The sequence below is a fragment of the Anolis carolinensis genome, chromosome 6 (genome assembly GCF_035594765.1).
Source record: "Anolis carolinensis isolate JA03-04 chromosome 6, rAnoCar3.1.pri, whole genome shotgun sequence".
Lineage (NCBI taxonomy): Eukaryota > Metazoa > Chordata > Lepidosauria > Squamata > Dactyloidae > Anolis > Anolis carolinensis.
Genome location: NC_085846.1, coordinates 118,487,884 through 118,513,296, shown reverse-complemented (window position 1 = coordinate 118,513,296; position 25,413 = coordinate 118,487,884). Strand labels below are relative to the sequence as shown.

Below are 25,413 nucleotides of genomic sequence, written 5' to 3'. Positions count from 1 at the left end.
TTGGCCAAAATGAAAAGTCAAGCATTTGCTTTTATTCGAATCCCTTACATATCACCTTGCAAACACTTTGATGATGCTTGCCTTTGGGACCCTATAATGGTGTTTTTGTTAACATGATGCATTCACAAGGAGTTTGCTTTTGCCTCTACCTTCTCCTGAGGCTGAGAAATAGTTCCTGGCCCAAAGCCACCCAGCGGATTTCTACAGTGGAGGATGGATTCGAAGTCTGATCTTCAGGGTCACAGTCCAACACTCCAACCACAACAGCTCTTAAAAAGATACCTGTCACTTTAAGACTGTTAATGAGACAGGGTTGTTGCAACAAACAGAACTGAACAAGGCATTTTGCAAATCACGCTTGCACAGCTTGCACATGAATCCCACAACCTCATCAACACACACACACACACACACACACACACACAATCCCCTGGCTGTCTTCCAACACTTTCCTATGGCCATCATTTATAGGTTAAAAAAGAAAACAAAAAGCAATGCAAATTGCAAAAAAAAAATGTGAAAAGCAACCAGGAAAGGCGCTGAAAAATAAGCTCCTGAAATTGCAGATATGGACACAAAGATTAAAAAAACACATCTCCTTATGAAAAAGAGAGCCTTTACTCCTATGTTTTATTCCTTAAAATTTTTTTAAAGCTTCTCTAAGTTGTTATAGCTTTAGCACGCAGTATAAAATGTTAAGTACAAGATATCAATGTGGCATTTATTCTACGTAATAAAACTATAAAGAACTGTTTCAATTAATCCAGTAGTTAGTCCTCCAATTTGGCACAGCTTAAAGCATAGAAACAACCTAAATTTAGCTGAAAGAGTTTTGTTCCAGAATGAGGCTGCGCCAATCAATTCCACAGCACAAACAGTGGTTTATCTCCAGTAGACAATATAAAAACTGTCTTGGAAATATGACCTAATCGCATGCGGAAAGCCAAGTCTGCTCTTCCACCCACTGAGGTCCCTGTCGAGGCGAGAAACGCCTCTGAACAGAGAGGGCAAATCAGACCCACGGTACCGTTAAAACTCTTTTCCAAACAGAAGTTCTCACAAAGACCAAAACCAGGCAACTGCAGAGTTCTCTGTGAGAAACAGGAAATATCCAGAGAAGCAAAGAATTCCTCTGGCGAGACCCGCCCAGCCCAGCAGGATCCAGTGATGGCATTCCCCACATGAAAGCCCTTGCCATCTTGGCCACGTGCAGAAAAGTGTGGGTGGTGAAATATTCAGAGCACCAACTCCCAGCTGATCACTTTGCCCACAGGCAGAGTGTGAGCGCTGGCTTCGCAGGCCAAGTAAATAAGACAATCCCAAAACCAGGAGAGATTTGAAAGGTTTTAGAAGATTAGAGTAGCCATAGGTAAAAAGAACTAGGCATTTTTCATTTCCAAAAGAGGAGCTCAAAGGGTGCCCACACATCGTTGCTATTCATTCAGCAGAGAAGCAACTAATGTATGACACAAGGCTGGGGAGTTGTCCAGGGCTATTCAAGATTTTTATCAATGACTTGGACAAAGGAATAGAGGAAATGCTTATCAAATCATCAGATCACATCAAATTGAAGAAACAGCGAATCCCCAGAGGACAGGGTCAGGATCCCAAATAACAGATGAGACAGGAGGTCCAAAACTAACAAAATGAATTTCAGCATGTAGAAAGTGAATATACTACGTGTTGTCGAAGGCTTTCATAGCCGGAATCACAGGGTTGTTATGTGTATATATAACTCACAACTTCTGAGGAGGCCTACCATAGATGTGGGCGAAATGGCAGGAGAAAATGCTTCTGGAACATGACCATACAGCCCGGAAAACACACAACAACCCTTTAATATACTACATTTAGGCAATAAAAAGGAAAAGTACAGATATAACATGAGTGTCACCTGACTTGACAACTGTCCATGTGAAAGGGATCTATGAGTCTTTGTGGACCACAATCCAAACATGAATCAACAGTGTGATGCAGCAACTACAAAAAGCAATGTATTTTAAGCTAAATTCCATAATTATTCCAATTTCCAAAAAAAAAATCAATTAACCACTAGAAACACAATGGTAAAATAGAAGACAGTAGAAAAAGAGGAATAATAATACCTTGCCAGGCCTACTCACCTGGCACTGATCTTATAATTTTTCAGGTCCAGATTTTTCTTCACAAGCTTTTGACAGGAAACAATAAAGGCTTAAAGTACCCTGAAGACATAAGATCCCACCTAACCTTCAGAATTAAGAAGTGCCAGGTGTGGCATGTATCAGGATGGGGTAGCATCAAGAACTACCAGGTGCTGCAGACTGTCTTTCAGGGGAATGCAATGGCACATTTCTTGGACAAAAAATCCTAAGAAATTCAAAGGGTCCCTATATGTCAACATGCGGCTCGAAGGCACATACAAAGATAATAAAAACCCTTATATGTTATTCACCTGCCAGCCATTTTGCCGTTTTTCTTGTTTCCTGCTTGTTTGGCCATTTTTCCATTTATCTTTATGTGCTGCTTTAATATTTGCTTGTAATACACCTTGGAGACCAACTGTCTCTAAGGGCAGGGTGTCCTTTTTGGAAAAGGCAGTTCCTCACCCTAATTACAATCCTACAGAAGACCACACCTGAGCCGCTCCTTCCTTCCACCTACTCCAGGGAGACTTCAACACCAGTCTGCAATTAAATTTAAAGAATTCGCAAGATTCCCAGATTGTGAGGCCCAGCAGAATGCAATAGCTAACACCTAAATGTACATTCCCTACCAGTATCATTAGGCAAAATGAAGGCTGCTGGCGACTGGGGATGCTGTGGGTGGAATTTTAGAGGGATGTTTTGCTTTTAAATATTGTTTTAATTGTATTTTTATTGTATGTTAACTGTATTTTAACTGTTATATCAATTGCATACATGTATAATTGTTTTTTTTAATTTTTGTATCGACTGTATATTAATCTGCCCTGTTTTTAAATGCCACTGTGTTGTGTCAGGTTATTGTTAGTCGCCCCGAGTCCCTTTGGGGAGAAAGTAAAGATAATAATAAAGTTAAATAAATTAAGTTGACATTTTGAAGGGTGAGCATTGTTGGAGCGGCTTTCTGTTAATGGGTTCTTTAACTAAGGCACTTCCAGAGCTGCCAAGGGCCAAGAACGAAGACATCCCACTCATGCAGTACTCCCAATTCATTTCGCTGACCTTTTCTACCCACAGACACATTCTATTCCAGTAGTAAAACTCCTGGAATCCTAAAAGCAATTCCGCACGGTGGGGGAAACATTTGCCTGTTGAAGTCTCCACATCTCCCTTCATTTACGCACAGACATTTCTGAACTCACTTATCAATTTTTGTTCTCATTTTGTGGGAACAAAAATACATCCAAAGCAGTCAGACGAGCAAGCCATAAGCCTCCCTGATTCAAATGTCACTGAGGCATAAATGCAACTCAGTGGGAGGCCTCCGCAAAGCAAAGGGAATTGACACGAACCTCTCTGACCTCCTCCCAGTGAAGGGAGCTCATTTGATTCCATTTCACTCCATTTAGTACCCATAAAACAGGAGTGACTTGGTCGCCAAAACTCCTTAAACCTCACCCGTCTTGCCCAAAACTGCCCTGGAGTGGCCTGTTCCAAATATAACGGGGAACAGTTTCTCCTGGAAACCCTGAGGAGTCACAATTCATTTTTCAAATACAGTCAATCCCCAAGTTATGGACAAGATAAGTTCTGTAGGTTTGTTCTTAAGTTTTAAGTGTAACTCCAGCCAAATATATATTTTGTTTTAGCTTTGGATAGCTTTTTTTTTTCGTGTCAGGAGCAACCGGAGTTGCTTCTGGAGTGAGAGAATTGGCCGTCTGCAAGGACGTTGCCCAGGGGACGCCCGGATGTTTTGATGTTTTATCATCCTTGTGGGAGGCTTCTCTCATGTCCCCGCAAGGAGCTGGAGCTGATAGAGGGAGCTCATCCGCGCTCTCCCCGGGTGGGATTCGAACCTGGCAGCCTTCAGGTCAGCAACACAACCTTCGAGTCACAAGGCTTTTATCCCCTAGGCCACCGGGGGAAAGGGTTAACACCTTGGGGTGTTTGTTTTACTGTCTAGGCTCCTGTTCAGAAGATTTCACCTCACTTTCTGTCCCTGTGAGAATTGGATTTTGAAAAAAAAATTGGCCTGTTGTGGAAACAAGGATTGGTGAGAAAGCTCCAGTGGAGACACCTTTCACCCATGATAATAACTCTTCCAGGAGTGAATTTCCCTTCCTTCCATGGGGTAAATTTCTCTCACTTCCTGTTGTCTCACTCCCATTCTTAACTATGAGTCGTTTGTTACTGGGATGTTTGTAACTTGGGGACTGCCTATATGCTGCAGCCCTGCCTACATATTCACATTAAAAATCACTCATTTTTCAAACCTAAAAGTAAACTTCTGGCTTGATGCTACTGACACTGCAATTCTGACACTCTGCACAGGCCCCAGAACGTTCAAGGGACAGACAACTGGCCATACTGGCTGCTGGGTTCTGAGAGTCAGAGTCCAAAATTAAGTTCTAAGGCAAAATGGATTATTATTGAGATTTTACTCTAATTTTTCTGCGGACATTTGCTTCTTTGTGCAAAATATTTATAAATAGCTGCAATACCAATTTTTACATCTTCCTGGGTATGACAGTACAACATATCTTGAATCCACCAAGTTAAGGAAGATTGGCTTATAGATGACAATAAAGCAAACTGGGCAAATGCTTTATGTAAATAACTTCACTCAGGAAATCTTAAATTTAAAACAGCTTGCTGGGGGAAACTGACACCAGGTGTGTTGGATATACAAATCTTGAGGGCAACAGGTTAGGGAAAGGTTGTGTAGGTCAATGCAACAGGAGAGCAATGAAGCAATTTTACAACGGAAAAGCTGAGCCTTCTAATTAATTAAGAGACAAAATGAGAGAAAGGAGATAACAATCCGGTTGGCTATCTAGAAAATGTGGCAAAATTACAAGATAAAATAAAGACAACAAGAAAACGAATCCAGCACTATGCAAATTAACTCTAAAAAGAGATGACGAGTACAGCTGGCCTGGATGTTCCCTGACATAAAGCACTGGTTCTCAACCTGGTGTCCCCAGTTGTTTTTGGCCTACAACTCCCAGAAATCCCAGTAAGTTTGCCAGCTGTTAGGATTTCTAGGAGTTGAAGGCCAAAAACATCTGACATAAAGGAGAAGAGCATTAATATTTGATGCAATTTTAAAAATTATTCTTTGGCCTAGGTCATGGTTTTCAGTTGGGAACCAGTGTGCTGCAATGGTCTGAGGACTGGGAGAGACCAGGGTTTGAATCCCTCTTCCACCTTAGAAGCCCACTGAGTGTGTCTCTGGGCAAGGCATGCTCTCTTACTTCAGGGAAAGGCAATGGCAAAACCCCTCAGAGGAATCCTAAAAGCCGGTGGGTCTTCTGGTTTAAGTGATGGGTTAGGATTCCAGGTGAGTTGGACAAAGAAAAAATTTCCTATGAAGAAATCTTGCCCTGCCCTGCCCTGCCCTCCCCCCACCCTCCCAAAAAAAGCAGAAGACTAGGATAGAGTCCCAAAAGTAAAGATAGACTTGGAGACCCACAACATCATATGCCTCTTAGTTCACTCCAAAGATGTTTTCTAAATGATAGCCAGCCTTGCCAGCTCTGAAAACAGTCCAATTATGATGACTTCTCTCCTCTTTAGGGAGAGTTTTCTCAACTTTATTTTCTGCTTATCACACAACTGTTCTGTGAGGGGCATCTTCTGGTGTTTGGCAAAGCTCTGCCTTTTTCTCCCTTCTCCCTGGCGGCCAGGAATGCTTTTGAGTAGCAAGAACAGATGCAGGGCGCCCTTCAGAGTGAGAGACCTTTAAGAAGCGTAATCCTCATAACCGGCAGCCAAACTGTTCCATTGAAAGCAAACCAAGGCCCAAGCATTTTAATAGAAGCTACTGCTCTGTACCTAATCCCTATTCCTTTTACATGACCCCCCAGTGGCCACTCCGGCATCAAATCCCAGGCTGACCTCCTAAAAGCCTGAAAGTCACTCCACTCGCCCAGAAACATCACAAATGTGCGGCAGAATCTTCCCTGACTCCACATCACAGGTTGGCAAACACACTGAGGAACAAGAGAGAGAAAATCCTTGCAAATAAGTATAACTGAACACAATTTTACCCTCCACTTTATGAATCTCAAATGAGAAGCAGGACACCAGCTGCTAGAGAGGGCCAGAGCTGCCAAAAATATGAAATTCACCACTACCCTTTTGCAGTCCAAAGCATATAGGACCCAGAGGTTGTAAAATTATTTTTGGTACTGTGGCAGGGAAACCGATGACCACTTTCCACAGAAAGTAAAAACACAACAGAAGTAAATAACATTAAGTTGGCCCTCCATGATGCCCCAAAACCAGCTGCCCCAGGCCACAACCTCAGCCAAACTCCAAGAGAGCTGCACATTTAAAGGAAGGAGCCCAAAGTCACCTCTGAATGTATTAGAATATTGGTACCATACTGCTGAACTGAAATGATTTCCGACCTATTATCCTATTAAACACGGATTAACACCAAATAAAACCTTAATTCACCATTCAGTGTTCAAGTTCTTAAAAGAAGCACCACAGGAAGCTCAACTCCTACAATGAAAACATCGTCCTTCACTCCGTTCTGAAAGCCACCAGGTTGCCCCTGCACTGTAGTTGGAAGAATTGGACTTGAGCCCAGGAGGCTGAAATCCTAATCCTGTTCACCCACAAGGCGCTCTCTGGGTAACCTTGGGCCGGTCACTGTCACGCTGCCTATAAAAAGGATGGGCAGGAGGGAGGAAGCCACATTCATTATCCAGTGCTCCAGGAGGGGGGGGGGGGGGGAGGAAACTACATTGTAAACACACTCAAAGGATTCCATAACTGAAAAATCCCTTTTGATCCTTCCCATCAGCAGTCCTTTGTGCCAACAAGGCTGCTGACCATAAGGTCAGCAGTTCGAATCCAGGGAGCAGAGCGAGCTCCCATCTGTCAGCTCCAGCTTCCCATCCAGGAATATGAGAGAAGCCTCCCACGGGATAATAAAACATCCGGGCATCTTCTGGGCAATGTTCTTGCAGACGGCCAATTATCTCACACCAGAAGCAACTTGCAGTTTCTCAAGTCACTCCTGACACAGAAAAAAAATCTTGTAATGGCAAGGCCTGTGCTATACAAGTAGCACAAATAAAAGCAAGGAAAAGGTGTTTGAACACCTTCCTTGCCACAGACTTTCCATTTTTAATACATGACTCTGCATAAAGGGAGAAAGAAATGGGGAATATTAACTCCAGGCACTGCCTCCAGGTTTGCCACTATCTTCCCTGCCCCACTCAATCGTGCTGAGAAGCAAATCCCCCCTTCCACTCTTAGTATCAAAGCACTTCCATAAAAACACCAACATGTCCTAAAGGCACTAGGTCCTGGCTGGCCTTGGTAGAACACAGTGCTATAGGCTTTATTTCAGAGCAAGAGACTGACAAAACCTGCTCTGAGTAATTGTTGTGTAAGAAAATCTTATGAAATTCATGGGGGTGCTAAAAGTCAACAGACACATATACATATATACACGTGCACATTCAAATCACTAGCTCTCCTCACTCACCATTTGGGCGCCAGTATTCTAGCTAACCAAATATAAAATCGAAGTCAGAATGCTAATACTCTAACCATGGCTGCAAGGCAAGAGCATCTGACCATCAGCCCACAATGTTGATGCTGTTGTGTGCCTTCAAGTCAACTCCCGCTTATGATGACCCTCTCATAGGATTTTCTTGATAAGATGTATTCAGAGGAGATTTGCCATTCCTTGCCTCTAACACTGACCATGTGGGGATTTCTACAAACTAGCAGACATTTGGGAGTCCAAGTGCAGCATCCCAAACCACAAGGCCAGACTGGTTCCTTTGCTGGCAGAACCACATTTGAGACTCAGGGGAAGCAAGCAGTTGGGTGCAAGAGCAAATCATGAGTGATGCTACTGTAGTGTTCACGATGTGGGATTTAAACTCCTTGGACACCAAGTCAGCAACAAACAGACATCTCCCCTCATCACATCCTGGATTCAATAATATCATTTTTTTCTTCAATGCCTTACTAAAACAACCTCTTGTGAAATTCATAAAGCATGTGTTTCTTTCAAACAACCATCCCCTGAAACCTGCACAAAAGGAAGTTGGAGAATTTCTATCCCATTACCTTCACAGAAATACTTTGTGAGAATACAGAAGGCAGCCTCCTCCATGGCAACTCCCACACTTTGGACCTCCCTTCCTATGACTCCTCTGTTGTCTTTTCAATAGCAGATTAAGACCTTACATTTCCAGCAAGGGTTGATTGAAAACAAGAAAAAGGCTTCTTATGATACTGTACTGCTTTTAATCTTTGTTTTAAAGTACAATTTTAAATGGTTTTAATTCTGTTATTGTCCGATACTGTTTTAATCTTCCCTGTTTTGTCTTCCATGAGCTGCCTTGAGTCCAATTCGGGGAGGAAGGTGGGATATAAATGAAGGATGGATGGCAGTCCCGGTCGTTCTCAAGGCAACCAATCAGCAGGGAACATGAAACTGAGAAATGCTAGAAGCCCATGAAAGTAATGACCCTGTGATGACATGCTTAGGCAGAGATATCCAGACGCTGACTGGCCAAACCCACATGCAGAGCAAGGATGGCTCCAGCCTCTCCAAAACTGAGTTTTCAGAGTTTTCCTTCCCAGCCTTCCAAGTTCAAAATCACGCTATGAATTATTGAGTGCTGGCTTTTGATGAAGCCCGTAAAAGCCAGGCCCGACACATCAACCTACTGCAAGCAGCTGTTAGATCTGTTTTATTGCAAAAAAGAACAGCTCCAACTCTGACTGATTAAATGTGTCTTGACAAAGCCATTCATTACCTGAATGATGGTTTCACTTAAAATCATAAGATCTAGACTAGAGTATTCTTATCAGGACTTTCAAGATTTTACTGGACATGAAGGAGGTGGTTTTTCCTGTTATTACCAACCGTCTGGCATTTGGAACGCAGCAGCTCAAAAGCAGAGCATATGCACTTACTTCACATGGCTTCTCTCATCAGGTTGGATGGTGCCAAGCTGGGGACACTTGGATTTCCAGAGAGTTCTGGATCCAAATCCATCTGCTTCCCTGAAGGAAAAAAGGGCAACCACCAAAACAGCCACAGTACTGGAGACCTATACTTTAAGTATAGGTTGGAGTGACTGAATTTAAAACTGTCAGCATTTGCCCCAGTGCCAAAACCATCACTGAACCCATCTGTATAAATCAACGCTTGGAGAATGGTGGCAATGACTAGCAAGGTACAGATGGACTTAGACTTTGATACAAGACCTAGCAAAACCATCAGCTGCTGAATTTCACTTGGCTGAAAATCCACAACAGTGGGGCGTGATTTCCTGAGTAGAAGGGGGACATTTTGCGTACATTCAGCATAAAACTACATCATTGCACTGGTTTTTTTTTATTTCTACAAATTTCTATCCCACTGAACATAAAAATACCAAGTAAGGTACAAGATAAAATTACTAACAAACACAAGACACTTTAAAACTATTGTGAAATTAGTAAAACCAATGCAATTGTGCATACTAAGTTTCTTGTTTTCTTACAACAGCACCTTGAAGGTTCTGAAGAGATATGTCATCTTTTTATTTGTTGCTTCATACTTTAATCTTCACTGTTTTACACTGTGACTGCACATAAAGATGTTTTATTGTATTTAACTAGAGTGCATTGATTTCACTTCATTTGATTTTGTTCCGTGTATGTCGTTCTAAGAATTTCAGTTACTGAATATATGAGAAATTAAGAGCCACAAGAAGCTAACGTGATTATTTGACAACTCCAACCCATTATCAACCTACATCTTGCCCAAAAAAAGTATCTGGCATTGCTACTTGCAATAGTGTCCAGAGTCTGGCTAGAAATTGTCAAACAAAGGCAGAGTGTGAGGGGGGAAATTACTTTTTTGGATTAAAGTTCCCCAAATTGTCCAACAAGCAATAAAATAGCCAATAGATATCTGGCAGGAAGGATCTGGAAACTGCAGTTTTTCTGAGTAGCATCCTCAATACGCAAACTCTGGGCATCCCAGAGGCAATCCAGCTCAATCTTGTGTCTTGCAGGACATTTGTCAGATGTTGTAATGCTGTTCTTACATTCTTAGTCAAAAGGACCAGTATGGCTAGAGGGCAATAAAGGGAAATAACTCATGCCATGCCTATTCTTGGACATAAATGACTTTGTTAGGGGACCAATTTTTGATGAATTTTAGAATGCACAATCCAGGAGGTCCCTTAAATTAACACTTGAGTTCATTTTCTCAAAAGACTGTAAGAAGTTATGAACTAAAATTTATTTACATGCTTCACATGTGCATTGTCCTAATTCTAGTACCTCTGATCTTAGGTTTGGAATATTTAGCCCAGGCATTGGCAAACTTCGGCCCTCTAGGTGTTTTGTACTTCAACTCCCAGAAATCCCAGCCAGCTTAATGGCTGTTAGGAATTGTGGGAGTTGCAGTACATGACACCTGGTGGGCCAAAGTTTGTCTATGTTTGATTTAACCTGTGGCTATGCTTTTCAAGTCAATTTACCCAGATGTCTGTCATAACTAGACTTAAGAGCTGCTGTTGACATCTGCCAAGGCTAAAGAACAAAATAATATACAGAAGAGGTGTGACTGCAGATTGAACCAAGATGCTCTCTCACTCCAACTGACACTGCAAATGAAATCACTGTCTTGGTTCAGAGAACTGTACTAAATTCAGGAGTTGCACTCCGAATTGCAGGGATGAATGTGTGTAATTCTCTGTGGTCAGCTGAAGAAGTGGAATGAAATTAATCAGATATGCCTTAAAAGTGCTGTTAGATAGATGTCTTCCTCCCTACTACTCAATTTGTCCTTTTTATATCAATTAGAAAAGGAAATTGAATGCTTGGAAGCACTTATGTCAGGACTAGGATATCTGAAAGACCAGCTCCTCCCACATGAGCCTGCTCAAAATCTAAGATCCTGAATGGGAACCCTTCCGCGTGTCTTTTCCGCAAGGAGGTTAGGCAGATGTTTGCATGTGGCAGGGCTTTCACTGCTGTGCAACCCAATCATAGAATCCCTTTTGAAAAATGGTCAAGCCCACTCCATCCCCCTTGAGCTTCTGGGAAACAGCCAAGACAATATTATCATTCTTGTTCCTTGGCTCTAAAAATTAGGGGTGCTTGCTTTTAGCTGTGTGTGTGTTTAGGACTATTTTTAAAGAGGGATTTGTTACCGATTGTTTTTCATCTTGTACTCCATAGAATCATGGAGCTGGAAGTAACCCCAAAGGGTTTCAGGTGTTTGGACTTCAGCTTCCGGAACTACTGGACACTGGACAAGCTGGGAACTGAAGTCTAAAACACCCGGAGGACCAAAGACTGGGAACCAATGATCTAGTCCAAGCCAATTGCATACAGGAATACCTAATTAAATAATTCTGATAAGATAGCCATTCAACCTTTGTTTAAAAATCTCCAAAGAAGGTTCTTCTACCATTCAAGGATGAACAGCTTTTGCAGTAAAGACATTCTTCCTGATGTTTAGGCAGAATATCCTTTCTTGTAAATCAATGTCTTCTCCTACAACACTTTCTAAATGATACTGCATGGATGTCAAACTGTTAGCTAGTTTTAGAACACAATTTCCAGAAAGGACATTTTCTTTGGTTTAAAACAGAAAAATGTCCACTTGGCACATGGCGACGCCATCCAGATAATATGAATGTAAGAGACAGTAAGTAGACTCTTGGCATGGAACAAACAATTGTGCCTTTGGTCCTCTGCCAAGGGAAACATCATTTTAGCAATGACAGTGCTGCCTGTTTGACAAAAACTTAATTGAAGTTTTTCAAACTGAGGGCACCCACCTGCTTGAATCTCAGCAGACCACAAGGATCCTTCCAGAGCTCTATTGCACATAAGACACTACACATCTGAAGGACCACAAAAATCAGGAAGCTGTTCCACCCCCTACATTAAATGGTCTAGGCTGATTGATCAATTTCAACATTAGAGTTCCAAATAGAAGCTGGGACTGGTGAGATAAAGAAGATAATGAGGCCACGAAAGAGCACAAATCAGGAGAGAAACAAGCACCCATATATCACATGCTGCATTGGATTCGGATCCAGTAAGTCAAATAAACAACACAGTATAAACAACACTGGGTAATAAAAAAAAGAGGACAGGAGGCCAAGAGAGTGACATGCCAAGATGTGACAAAAAGGACAAAAAATGGGCATTCACAAGCCATAATGGCCAAGGCAGGCATTTAACACTTTTTATTGAATCTAGCCACTCGCAAGGCCTGGCAACTGTTTACAAATAGGAGAAGGCCAAAGAATTTTATGAAGAGGAACCAGAATACAAGCAGGGAGAATTCAAATCCAAGACCCAAAGATACAACAGGAGAACATCCATTTGTGGAATACAATGGCCTACATGTTGTTGTCTTTCCCAGCTCATAGTGGCCTTATCATAGGGTTGTCTTGGAAAAAATATTTAGAGATTTCCCCTTCCCCTCCTGTGAGGCTCAGAGAGTGTAAAAAGTCCAAGTTCACCCAGTTGGTTTTGATGGTCAAGTGGGGATTTGAACCCTGCACTCCAAAGCTGTAGTCCAATATTCAAATTACTTAGTAAAGGTAAAGGTTTTCCCCTGACATTACGTTTAGTCGTGTCCGACTTAGCCTTATATAAAAATAATTTGACAATAGCAAAGGCTTCTACAGCACCCATGGGTATAAATGGATGGAACTAGAGGGGGAGACGAGCTCACACACTAATGCAGCAATCCAAGCTCTGGTAAAAGGTTCGGCCTACTGCCCAAGATCACTTCTGGTTTTAAAGCCTCTTGGCATCTATGGTGAGTAAGCACTGTCTCCAACCATCACACATGGATCTAGAAACAGTCCTACTCTGTTACTCAGGCTATCCTTTTACCATAATGACTAACAGAAATATGCGGAGCCAGATGGACAATTAAAAACTCTTGGAGGCAATTTATTTCAAGGACAGTTTTAAAAGGACTATCCAAAAGTCATATCCAGAGCCTTCTATTGTTTCTATCTAAACTATGCAGTGCACGTTTCTAAGCAGAATAGGGGCTTAACCCTTTCAGCTTGGAGTGGACCCAAACTATCTTTGAAAACACCGTTTGGGTGTACTCCAGATTCAGTCCTACGTCTGGACACTCAGGCTCTGCAGTGACCAGGGGTATGTTGCACAATTAAAACTACTACACCACCTGCAACCATTCCTAGAAAAGTGTGATCTGGGCTAGAGTAATACAAGCCAGGGTTACATCCATTTTGGATTACTATAATGTTCTGTATATGGGGCCAACTTTTTAAACTATTCAGAAACTCCTCTTGGCCCAAACAGCTGAATCCAGTGCTGACTTCAGGGAGCATACAATTCACTATTATAACTGCATTGCCTGCCAATCTGCTTCCAAGCACAATCCAAACTGCTGGTCATGATCTATAAAAGCTTCACACAGTTCAGATCTATGCTATTTAAAAGACCATGTTTCTTTAACACTCCATATGAACCTGTTAAGTTTTGGTTTTCAAAATATATGAAATCCCTTCTGCTACCATTCTACTACAGCAGCATTGTTCTTGTTCATCCACATTTGCTATTTACAAAGGAGCTAGGAGCTGACATCAGAAAAACAGTCAGAGGCAAAAGTTTGGGGTATCTACTCCAGAGCATTGCTGTTTCTGAAACCAAACGTGATATCTAGCCATCCTTGTTAGAAGCAATAGACCGCTTTCCCCTCTACTAATCCATCTTTTAAAGACATTCAACTTGCCAGCTACTGTGACAGTGAAATCCACAATATAGTGATATGCTAGTTGAAGAAACCTTTCCTTTGAATTTCCTGCCATTCACCTCCAAGGGTAGCATTATGAGAGAGAAAGAAAGGTTGTTCCAAAATGTGGGTAGCGTTCAGAGAGAAGCCAGACAAACATGGGTCCAGGAAGGCATGTGAATGGTCAGAGCTAGTTTTAAAAGTCAACTCATCTGGGCTTATGTGGGGATTAAGACACATATGGCCTTCTCCTTCAACACTACAGTTCCAAAACAGCTAGTATTTATTCCATTTCAGAAGTTAAAACTCTGAAAATACCAGTTTCGTATACTCATTAGTGACTCATTCCTCAAGTTCTAGTCGCCAGTTAGACTGCTAGGAGATGAACTCCAGGTTTAAGAGGAAGGTTTTATTTTATTGGCTTTTTAGTTCTATTTACTTGCTTTAAGTTGTTTATGTCATTTCATCATTCTTTTGAGGTCACATGCATCTATTATACCTCTACCAAGGATCTTCAGACACAAAGCAGAAAACAAATACTGAATAAATAAGCAGATAAATGAACTAAGCAGATTACTGCCTCTTCCTAGCTTGTATTTATATCAATCCTGTCAGTTTGAATGCCTGTTTGAGATGTCTTTTTTAACTAGATCACTATCTACCTGAAAACATTATTTCCATTTAACAAACAGCATTTTTAAATGCCATCACACGCCTCAACTCTTTGGCATAGTTTCCTGTTGTGTGCTTTTAAATAATGTCAGACATATGAATCCCTAAGGCAACTCTATCACATGATTTTTTAAGAAATATTTGCTTAGAAAAGCTTACCACTGCCTTCCCTTGGGGCTGAAAAAGTGTGCAACTTTACCCAGTGAGCTTCCCTGGCTGAGTGGGGATTTGAATCCAGGTCTCTCAGTACTTGAACTACTACATGACATTGGCTTGAGATGAGACAGGCTGCAAGATGCTTAATCAGGATTATTCAAGACAAAACTAAAGCCTTCCATAATTCTGTACCAGCAAAAACCGTTTTAATAATAAGACATAAAAGAATCCAGCAGCACCTTGGAGATTAACTGGGAAGAGGAAATTTCTAGTATAAACTCTTGAGTCTTAATAACAGATAGACTTTGCATTTTACCCAACACAAGTAACATTTTCTAACCAACAAACAACTTTCCACAGTGTCAACCCTTCCCCCGCAAATCCTCATGATGTCATGGGGGGGATGGGGGGGGATATGAAAGCACTGCAAGGAATAAGACAGATGAAGGAGAGCTTAAGACTTCATCCAGGAAAAGGCAAGTTTCAAGATTTTAAATGTGGGAGTATCTGTGTAGCAAAAAGACCAGCCAGCCTGTCTACCACGCCTGAGTCATGAACCACAGATCTACAAAATCACTTGGGCCTTCTGTTGTTTCAAAGTCAAGAACACAGCTACTCTTCTGGAATTTTAATTTTGAGAAACTCCCTAACGAAAAGTGAATGTGACAATGACAAAGAAGCCAGGCAGGCCTGGTATGCACTTCAAGCAGGCGGTTGTTCAGCAGGGGCCCCATCTTTACCCGCAAACAGCAGGGCCCTGTGTCTAAACTTACCCCAGGCAACGTCGTATTCATACCACACTCATTTAATACTTAAAATATGACAACTGTTCCTTCTAAATCGGGGGACCCGGTTGGAAGCGAGGTCTGACTTATATAAATAGCTTGCCTTTGCGATCGCTTGTGCCGATGACTGAGCAGTTACCGTCCGTCCAGGCCAGGCGCAGCTCCCTCTGCTTGCTGCTGCAGCCGCATCCACGCAGCTCTTGCCACACCCATCCTCTCTCAAGCCGCGGTTCTGCGATCGCTTATCCTGGCTGCGTTACTGAATTACAGCACAAAATATCCCCTGATGCAATGCTGGAACCATCCCTGGAAAAGCTGGGAAGGAGACCAGCCAGTCACAGCTGCAGAAAGGCAACAAGGATCAGGAACCACGTAACCAGGAATGGCGGGTTGGAGGGGGAGAAGTAGTGTTGATCAGAAGCCACCGACTACACAAGAATAACTGATAAAACTTAAGAGAGAGCTCTTAGGAGAACTAGAACCACATGGGAGGCAGGGAAAAAGAAAGACCAGAACTTTTATAGCACAAGATATACGCCAGGGACTCTAGATCCCATCTGATCTCGAAAGATATGCAGAGTCAGCTCTGGTTAGTTCTTGGATGGGAGACCACCAATTAATACCAAATGCTGTAAGCTGTATTTCAGAGGAGGGAACTGTAAAAACCACCTCAGTCCTCCTTGCCTAAGAAAACTCTGAAATTCATGGGGTTACCATAAGTCAACAGTTCATGTGGAAGCAAACACATATGCATATATATACATATGAGAAATGTTGCCACTCCTTCCCAAAACTTCCATCTTCCTCCAAGATGAGACAGCACAGAGAGCTTCCCAAGATAATGACATCCTATAATAATAATACTTTATTTGTAACCTGCCCTATCTCCCCGGGGAGAGTCATGATGGTTTCCAACTTAATCCTAATTTAGACAATACGTTTCTTTATCTTCCTCTTCTAGCTAATTTCCTCTCACTGCTATTAGCACCAACCATTATCACAGCTCTTTCCATCTTTTTAGATGGAAAGCTGATAATTAACAAGTCAAACACAGACTTACGCCCCTCTCAACATTCCTGTTCTATGTTGTTTTGCAAAGTGACACTATAATACATACATGCCAGAAAGTAATAAGAGGCATGCCACAAGAAAATAGACATTTTTGGATATTAGTAGAAAAAGGAAGGAAGTGGAGGTCAGCAGTGTGTGGGATAGTCCAGGACGCAGCTCTGAAAACATGCCAGAGAAATTAAGTTTGCATGACACACATAGGGGAAAGCTGGAGGGAGTTAAACACCGAATTTCCAGAAGTGGTAGAATAATGAGGACATACTCAATGAAGCAACGTCACCCAAATACACACTACACTTCTCACAGTTCTTCATTCTAATAAAAATGTATCCAAATAAAATGGTCAACTAAAAAAAGAATAGTGTTGTACAGTGGTTTAGTGTTAGGCTAGGATACTGGTATACTGAGGTCTTGGTCATGGAAACCCTCTGCTGACCTCAGGCAAGTCACACTTTCTCAACCTCAGAAGAAGGTAAGTGTAAACCTTCTCTGAAGAAAACCATACGACAAGTTCCCCTTTGGATTGCTATATGAGAAGGCAGAGAACAACGACGATCCCTTAAGCCCTGAGTCTCAAACATAGCACAGCATTACAGACACAGGGATTCAAGACTGATGCCCAGAATAAGGAAACACATCAAAGAAAGCTCTTGGGAGCTTATCACAGTTACCAGGACTCTCCAAAGTGCTTCAAGCCTTGGGAAACACTGCCAGCGGGGATCCTCCCCTTCTTTTCCTGCAGTATTGATACTGCCAGATGGAGTTTAAATAAATAGCATGGAGCACAAGCCTCCCCACCTACCGCCCTGCCGCTCAAGGCCGCCACCAGCCCCTCCTTGCAAACACTTCCCTTCCAAGAGATCCCCTCTCCTTTCTCTTTCACACACAGAGAGGTTGGGCACTTTCCAGCAAGCACTGCAGACAGTCCACACCCACTCAGAGCACTTGAAGTGCCTGCTGGTCAATTCCAGCCGTCGCCCAACCAGCCCTGCAAAGCCTCTTCTTCTCGGGCCTTCGCCCAACTCTGTGAGACCTTCCTCATTGCCAGTCAACCCATATGCCATCATGCATCTAAAATAGTGCACCCACCAACAAGGCACACACACACACACACACACATCATTTCCTCTCCTTCAGGAATTCCCCTTCTCTCACACACACAGCCTCCAAAGCTCACTCCAACTTGGAGAAGAGGAGCCAGAGCGAAGGGGACATGAGAGCCATGTTTAAACATTTGAAAGCATGTCACATTGGGCAGAGGCAAGATTGTTTTCTACTGCTTCAGAGACTAGTGCCCCTTCTACACTGTCATATAAAATCAAAATTATCTGCTTCGATAATCTGGATTATATGGCAATGTAAAAAAGGCCTAGGATACAACGGAGCCATGGACTCAAATGGCAGGAGGTATCACCTAAACATAAGAACTTCCTGCTGTTAAGAGCTGTTTGGAAGAGGGATTTGCTCCTGCCTTGGAGTGTGGAGGCTCCTACTCTGGAGGTTTTGAAGCAGAAGGTGGAAGGCTATCTGTCAGAAGGGCTTAGGTTGTGTCTTCCTGCTGGCAGAATGAATCCAGCTGGATGGTCTTTTGGGGCTTCCCCGCCTTGAGGATTCTATGGTTCTATGAAAAGCCAGCTTTGGATCCCAGAATCCCTGACAGTTGTCCAAGGCAGCAACAGCTTCTGGGAGATGAGGCCCAAAACACCTGGAAGAGGCTTTTCCTTCCTATGCTCTACCACTGAACTCTTTGGCTCCTCCTCTCCCTATTTAAATAACTTGAAACAGTTTTTCCTTTCTTTTCTTTTTATTCATTAAAAATATTTAAGATTTGACTCCCCCAACAACAACCACTACTACACATAGGTGACTACACTATGTTACAATATGATTTTTGTTCCCGAGTTATAAATGTCATATCTTAATTGATTCTATCATAAAAACATGGAAAAAAGTTTATTAAACTGCAAAAACGTTTGCACATATTTTCATTAAAGAAAATTACAAACATTTGGGTTTAAAGTAATTAAAAATATAAAAAACAAAAACAAGGTTTCTGGAGTAGGAAAACTACTTCCAAAGTAATGACCAAACGATTAAACGGGAAATAATGCTTTCAAAGCAGGAACAGAACTTTTTTGAAATTTTATTACATAGTATTATTATTATGTGTATTTATATCGTGCTTTCCTATCTTAAACAAGCATTAAAGCAACTCAAAACTCTGAAAACAGAACAAACTTTGTTACTGTATTGTATGCTCAGGAGCCACAGTGGAACAATGGGTTAAACCAGTGGTTCTCAATCTGTGGGTCCCCGGGTATTTCTGCCTACAACTCCCAGAAATCCCAGCCAGTTTACCAGCTGTTAGGATTTCTGGGAGTTAAAGTCCAATACATCTGGAGAACCACAGCTTGAGAATCACAGGGTTAAACTCTTGTGTCAGCTGAACTAACTACTGACCTAAAGGTTGGCGGTTCGAATCCGCGAGATAGAGCGAGCTCCTGTCTATTATTATTATACAGTAGAGTATCACTTATCCAACATAAACGGGCCGGCAGAACGTTGGATAAGCGAATATGTTGGATAATAAGGAGAGATTAAGAAAAAGCCTATTAAACATCAAAAAATAGGTTATGATTTTACAAATTAAGCACCAAAACATCATGTTACACAATAAATTTGACAGAAAAAGTAGTTCATTACACATTAATGCTATGTAGTAATTACTGTATTTACGAATTTAGCACCAAAGTATCACAATGCATTTAAAACATTGACTATAAAAATGCGTTGGATAATCCAGAAGGTTGGATAAGTGAGACTCTACAGTACTTGTATGTTTGCATAGGTTGTTTCTATTAGGTGACTTTAACTGTCTACTTTAACTCTCTTTTACTTTTAATTTTACTGTTTGTTCTGTCTGTTTATTCTGTCATTTGCACATGGCATTGAATGTTTGCCATTTTATTTTTTAGAAGCCGCCCTGAGTCCCCTTAGGGAGAGAGAGTGGGTTAAAAATAAAGATTAATAGTATTATACTTATTAAAAACAGGGGAATTCCAGGCAGGAAATAATCAGGGCCAGCTAACACCTCCCAACATAGGATTCCCCCACGCAGGAAGCAGCCAGGCTTTAAAGCTGCATTACCATTCAATGCTAATAAAGCTGGCCAATGGCAACATTCACACCTGCCTCCAACAGACAAAAGAGTACAGTAGAGTCTCGCTTATCCAAGCCTCTGGATTATCCAAGCCATTTTTGTAGTCAATGCTGTCAATATATCGTGATATTTTGGTGCTAAATTCGTAAATACAGTAATTACTACGTAGCATTACTGCGTATTGAACTGCTTTTCTGTCAAATTTGTTGTCTAACGTGATGTTTTGGTGCTTAATTTGTAAAATCATAACCTGATTTGATGTTTAATAGGTTTGTCCTTAACCCATCCTTATTATCCAATATATTCGCTTATAAGTGGGTAAGTGAGACTCTACTTTCTCCCAACCTGGACATTATTCCACAGGGATATAAACCTCACTTGCCTAGTTTTCCAACAGACCTCACAACCGCTGAGGATGCCACAGATGTGGGCGAAACGTCAGGAGAGAATGCTACTGGAGCATGGCCAGACATCACAATATAAAACTTATAATAACTAAGCCATAAAGTAGCCAGAAATTATTAAACATTAACGACTCGGATAAATAACCAACGAAGGCAGCCTGGCAAGGAGCGCCTCTTTCCCGCCTTCCCGCCTCAGGGCCCGTTCGCGGGCCTTCCTGGCAAGGCAGGACCCCAAGCAGGCCCGCCCGCCCGCCCGCCCGCCCGCCCGCCCCCTCCCCGCAGTGCAGCCGCCTACCGGGTGCGAGGCGACCCGGCGAGAGTCCCTGCCTGGCTTCCCCGCCTCGCTTCCGCGGAGTCCCGGCTGGAAAGAGCGGAGGAGGAGCCGCCTCACAAAACGCCTCAGGCCTCGCCCGGCACACCCAAACCCGCTCGCTTCAGGAGGGCTTCGAAGGCATCCAATCCCCGCCGGAGGAGCCTCCCCTTCAGCCAATGGCGGAGAGGACTACAAGGTTGGTTGACGCGCAGAAAAGTGGGCGGGGCTTAAACTTATCTGTTTGAAAAGAGGCCCCGCCGAGGGGCGTGGCCACAGCCAATAGAGGCGGGCCCAACAGGGAGAAGGGCGTCTGTTTTGGCCAATCAACGCTCGGCAAAGGGAAACTGCAACTACACTAAACATATTAGGCCCCCTTCCAGGTGTTTTGGACTACAACTCCCATAATTCCTAACAGCCGGTAGGCTGTTAGGAATTTTGGGAGTTGGAGTCCAAAACACCTGGAGGGCAGAAGTTTTCCCATGACCTGCTGTTATATTTAATCTAAATGGACTTCATGTTATTGAATATATGTACCATAACATGAAATATCTCTATATATACACACACACCATATGTACAACAAACACAGTATATATACCATACACACACCATATATATATACTACATATATACTCTATATACATATATACCAATCATTTCAATATATATATATATATATATACACACACACATCATATATATATATATATCATATATATACCAAATACAGTATCGACACCACACATATACTCTCTATACATATACACCAATAATTCATATATATACACACAAACTATATATTTACACACACCATGTATATGCATACATAACATATATATATCAAATACAGTCTATATACCACATATATTCTCTTTACATATATACCAATCATAACTATATATGTACACACTATATATATATACACACATGCCATATATATATATATATATATATATACCAAATATACAACACATATATACACGCTATACATATATACCAATATTCATACACACACACACTATACACACACACTATAGATATACCACATACAGTATATACACCGTATATAACTCTCTATACATATATACCAATATACACATACACCTTTACCTTTACCATATATAGACACTAATATATATATATATATATATATATATATACAGTAGAGTCTCACTTATCCAAGCTAAACAGGCTGGCAGAAGCTTGGATAAGCGAATATCTTGGATAATAAGGAGGGATTAAGGAAAAGCCTATTAAACATCAAATTATGATTTTACAAATTAAGCACCAAAATATCATGTTATACAACAAATTTGACAGAAAAAGCAGTTATGTTATGTTGTAATTACTGTATTTACGAATTTAGCACCAAAATATCATGATATATTGAAAACATTGACTACAAAAATGGCTTGGATAATCCAGAAGCTTGGATAAGCGAGGCTTGGATAAGTGTATATACACACACACACACACAAAGTGTATATACTTTATATAGACCTTATTATAATATACATATATACCTTTATAGACATACTAGCTGTGCCTGGCCACGCGTTGCTGTGCCGTTGTCTGGTGGTGTCTGTATTTTATAGGCAGTGTGGAAGAGGCCTAAGTGAGGCCTAACTCTGCCTGTCCCCTGGGCTGAGTGGGTTGCTAGGAGACCAAGTGGGCGGAGCTTAGCCTTCTAACTGGCAGCAATTGGATAAAAACAATTATTCCTCTCCCTCTAATTAGGACTTTATTTTTCTTTTCTTTGTATCAACCTAGAGGCATGGATGAGGGGTTGTGCTGCCAATTTTCGAAGTTGTGGGGTGTTTAGTTTTGTTGTTTTGTCGGTCGCCAGGATTCCATCACTCTTTTATATATATAGATGGTATTTACATACTCTGTGTGTATGTGTGGCTATATCAAGTGTATCTTGGTGTGGTGGAAGTTCCTTCCTTGAAGGCAGAGGCTGGATGGCCATCTGTAGGGAATGCTTTGATTGTGCTTTTCCTTTGGGTCAGAACAGAGTTGGGCTAGATGGCCCATGGGGTCTCTTCTAACTCTATTATTCATACATACATACATACATACATACCTTATATTAATAGCCTTCTGAGTGTGGCGAAGGGCCGTCCCTTGGGAGTGCCGCTCCCAGAATCCCCCGGGCAGCACAGCAGCTTGGCATCACTTGACTCAATGCCTTTGGTACCCTGTTTCCCTGAAAATAAGACATCCCCAGAAAATAAGACCTAGTAGAGGTTTTGCTGAATTGCTAAATATAAGGCCTCCCTTGAAAGTAAGACCTAGTAAAGATTTTGTTTGGAAGCATGCAGGATCGGTAAATGTACATACTATAGATCAGGGGTCCCCAAACTAAGGCCCAGGGGCCGGATGCGGCCCTCCAAGGTCATTTACCTGGCCCCCGCCCTCAGTTTTATAATATAATATTTTTATATCAGTTTTAATAATATAATATATTGTATATACATATAATATTGATAATAATTTTATGTTATACAATATAATACTAATAGTAATATCATATAATAATATTAATTATATGTTATATATTACATATTATATAATAGTATAGTGGTATAGTTCAATATAGTAATATATAATGCTAATATTGTGTTATGCTAATAATATAATATATTATATGTACATATAGCTGCTCTGAGTCCCCTTCAGGGTGAGAAGGGTGGGATATAAATGTAGTAAATAAATGCAATAAATAATTAATTTTAGACTTAGGCTCGGCCAAAGTGACATGACTTGAAGGCACACAACAACAACAACAACAACAATCCTAATTAACTTGACTATCTCATTGGCCAGTAGCAGGCCCACACTTTCCATTGAAATCCTAATAGGTTTATGTTGGTTAAAATTGTTTTCATTTTTAAATATTGTATTGTTCTTTCGTTGTTGTTGTTGCACTACAAATAAGACATGTGCAATATATGTGTGTGTGTGTGTTTATATATATTTATATATACAATATAATTTACAATAATATATAATAATTATAACATATTGTATATACATATAATATTCATAATATTATATTGTAATACGATATAATACTAATAATACAATATAATAATATTAATTATATATTATATTTTACATGTAATATTACCAATAATATTACAATATATTGATACAGTACAATATAGTAATTTATTACCAGTATTGTGCTATGCTAATAGTATAATATTGTATGTAAATTTAATTTGTAAGCCGCTCTGAGTCCCCTTGGGGGTGAGAAGGGCGGGATATAAATGTAGCAAATAAATAAATAAATGTGCAGTATGCATAGGAATTTGTTTGGGGTTTTTTTTTTCAAATGATAATTCGGCCCCTCAACAGTCTGAAAGATTGTGGACCGGCCCTCTGCTTAAAAAGTTTGGGGACCCCTGTTATAGATTGTTGTACATGTAAATAAAGGTACTAACAAGAAATAATAATCATCACTTTATTCTTGTATCCCACCTCCATCTCCCAGAAGAAGGGACTCGGGGCAGCTTACACAGGGTCAAGCCCAACAACAACATAAATTTACATACAAACAGAAATTTAAAACAGTAATTTTAAAACAGTATAGCAATAAAATATAATATAGAAATTCTTGAAAGGATTCACAGTTTGGTTATGCTATTTTCATAGAATCATAGAATAGTAGAGTTGGAAGAGACCACATGGGCCATCTAGTCCAACCCCCTGCTAAGAAGCAGGAAATCGCATTCAAAGCACCCCCGACAGATGGCCATCCAGCCTCTGCTTAAAAGCCTCCAAAGAAGGAGCCTCCACCACAGTCCGGGGCAGAGAGTTCCACTGTCGAACAGCCCTTCTCACCGTGAGGAAGTTCTTCCTGAGGTTCAGGTGGAATCTCCTTTCCTGTAGTTTGAAGCCCTTGTTCCATTGCGTCCTAGTCTGCAGGGCAGCAGAAAACAATCTCCCTCCCTCCTCCCTAGGACTTCCCTTCACGTATTTGTCCATGGCTCTCATCATGTCTCCTCTCAGCCTTCTCTTCTGCAGGCTAAACATGCCCAGCTCTTTAAGCCGCTCCTCATAGGGATTCTTGTTCTCCAGACCCTTAATCATTTTACTCGCCCTCCTCTGGACGCTTTCCAGCTTGTCAACATCTCCCTTCAACTGTGGTGCCCAAAATTGGACACAGTGTGATTCCAGGTGTGGTCTGACCAAGGCAGAATAGAATAAGGGGGAGCAGGACTTCCCTGGATCTAGACGCTATTCCCCTATTGATGCAGGACAGAATCCCATTGGCTTTTTTAGCAGCCGCATCACATTGTTGGCTCATGTTTAACTTGTTGTCCACGAGGACTCCAAGGTCTTTTTTGCACACACTGCTGTCAAGCCAGGCGTCCCCTGGCTTGTGATGACAACTACTGTACAGTAGATAATAAATTTTCATTTTTAAAAATTCAACCATAGATGTGAATTCGTCTTTATGGAAAAATAAGACATCCCCTGAAAATAGGACCTAGCGCATCTTTGGGAGCAAAAATTAATATAAGACACTGTCTTATTTTCGGGGAAACAGGGTAGTTGTAGTTTCCCAAGGCCTCCGGCTCCTCTTGCCACAGTGGTAGCTGCGTATCCTCGCCTCACCCTGATTAAAGGAGAAGCGGGGAGTGGACGCCCATGGGATGCTTCCCCGTCCTTCCTTTGGCCGCTGGGATGATTCCTCTCCGGAGATTAAAGGATTTGCCTCTCCACTCAAACTATATGCTCTTCCTCCTCCTCCTCCTCCTCTTCCAAACAAAGTGTGGCATGTGTTGTGTTCGGTGTGCCCTTTGCTTCCCACCCTTGTGCATCTCACACGGTGCATCTACACCAGGAGTCCTCAAACATTTTAAGTGGAGGGCCGATTCATGGTCCCTCAGATTGTTGAGGGGCCGAATTATCATTTGAAAAAAAAATACAAACAAATTCCTATGCACACTGCTCATG

At 41.5% G+C, this 25,413-nt stretch overlaps 1 protein-coding gene across 17 annotated transcripts in view; it reads right to left on the bottom strand.

Annotated features, from left to right (window-relative positions):
* LOC100556014 (serine/arginine repetitive matrix protein 2) overlaps positions 1–22,640 on the bottom strand; it is a 170,187-nt gene extending 147,547 nt beyond the window's left edge. For 4 of the 17 annotated variants that reach the window (XM_062984503.1, XM_062984502.1, XM_062984505.1 and 1 more), the window contains exon 1: positions 20,431–20,603. The gene's annotated coding sequence lies outside the window, so the exon portion shown is untranslated. Of the gene's footprint in view, positions 1–15,488; positions 15,868–20,430; positions 20,605–22,531 lie in introns of those variants that run through there. The other 13 variants (XM_062984495.1, XM_062984491.1, XM_062984499.1 and 10 more) reach the window with 8 other exon arrangements.
* Positions 22,641–25,413: the final 2,773 nt, after the last annotated feature.